The sequence below is a fragment of the Lynx canadensis genome, chromosome B1, assembly GCF_007474595.2.
Source record: "Lynx canadensis isolate LIC74 chromosome B1, mLynCan4.pri.v2, whole genome shotgun sequence".
In the NCBI taxonomy this organism is placed as follows: Eukaryota; Metazoa; Chordata; class Mammalia; order Carnivora; family Felidae; genus Lynx; species Lynx canadensis.
The window spans coordinates 13,304,469-13,306,323 of record NC_044306.2 but is presented as its reverse complement, the minus strand read 5'-3'; positions in this window follow the sequence as shown (position 1 = coordinate 13,306,323).

Genomic DNA, 1,855 nt, shown 5'->3' with positions numbered 1-1,855 from the left:
ATAGTTACTTTTATATATTGGAAACTATTTGACTGGACTCTGCAACGCAGCACTCTAATTCTGAGCTTGATTTAGCAAGTATACAGCATCTTACTTTTGCTGTTTCTGACATCCCAGGGCACCTAAAACATAAAATATAATTGACAACGGTAGAACACGCCAAAAGTGACCATTACATGCCAGAAGAGAGTCCGCAATGGAATTCATATGCAAATTATAGTTTAGTATGTGTAGTAAAATCTCATAAAATTAGAATAACGCTGAAGTATTTATTTCCTGTGGCAACAGAACGCCATCCTAATTCGTAAAATCAATTTCCAAAGTACGCTGAAAGGTTCGTGGGTAAAGTTGAGGCAATGGAATTCTGGGGCGCCTGGGTGGCTCAGGTCATGATCTCATGGTGTGTGAGTTCAAGTCCTGTGTTGGGCCCTGCACTGACGGCAGGGAGCCTGCTTCGGATCCTCTGTCCCTCTCTCTGCCCCTCCCCTGCTCGTGCTCTCGCTCTCTCTCTCAAAGATAAATAAATGTTTAAAAAATGAAAACAGTATTCCAAAGGACAACTGGTTCCTTGAAGTATTTTAGCTGCACAAAGTATCTATTTCACCTAAAAATATTGCACTTTACTGCCCTACCCTCTTTGTCAGCCAAATTAGCCCTTAAAACTTCAGGATCATGCACAATTAGTGTGGCATCAGTGAGGTCCTACAACAGGTATATTGCTAAGACCCCAGGTGAGAAATAAAGTCTTTCAGGAATGATTTATTTTATCGTGTGAACTGATGAGCATCAGGTAATTGCCTTTTAATTGACTGGCTGTCTAAGTAACACGCCTTTGAGGGAAACACTACTTTTGAAATTTCCTTTGGCCAGGAGGGGAAGGAGCAGGCTAAGTCTTTGAAGTCTACAGCCATCAGACTAATTATCGGCACCATTCAATGTACATTCATTTAATTACAGTAAATTAAAAAGGATGTGGGGTTTGGGAGGAAACTAAAAGAGTCAATAAATGGCGACAGAAACACCAGACTATGCAAATTATCAGTGCCTTTTCTGGAGACCACTAGCTCTCCCTCCTCTCGACACATGTACAAAACTAATGCAGACAGAGAGAGAGTAAAAAGAGGCGGGGGTGGGTAGGAGGGGGGATTCGCTGTGGGCCAAAACGGTGGAGGTGACTTGATGATGCTTATCTAACTCAATCCCCATCACCTCTTAGGAAGGAGACATAATCGTCCACTTTTTACAGATGATAAGAACGCTCGCTTTTGGGCACTCACTCGACGCCAGTGTTCTAGGCACACGATGAGCTCTGTAGATCTGAACTCGTTTAATCCTTACGACAGCCCTATACGGACGGACTATATGCTATGTGCCATTTTCTCTATTTTACCCCTGTGGAAACTGCAGCACAGGAAGGTCAACTACCTTGTTCAAGGTCACACAGCGCAGAGGTGGTGGGACCCATGCAAACCCAGGTGATCTGCCCCCTGACGACATGTCCTCAACCATCCCTCAGTGGAGGCCCTCGAGGTCCAGAATGACAATGAGGCGGAAGAGGAGTGCCAGCTCCTCCTGGTCAAACTTCAAAGGTCATGGCTTTCCAAGGGGCATAAGAGACTACGGAGAGAGGGAGATGAACCAAGACGAGGACCTCAGCAGGACAGCACCGCACCTCTGGGACTGCAGTACCCCCGAAGACGAGCAGGCAGAGAGGGGAAAGTTGGGAACTCCAGCTCCGGGTGATTCAGGAGCCAAGAGTCGCGGCTGCTGAATGAAGAGACTGAAACCTTGACCAGTGTGATTCTAAACCCAGGCACCTTTCATGATGCCGCACCGCCGGACGACAAAGGATGTT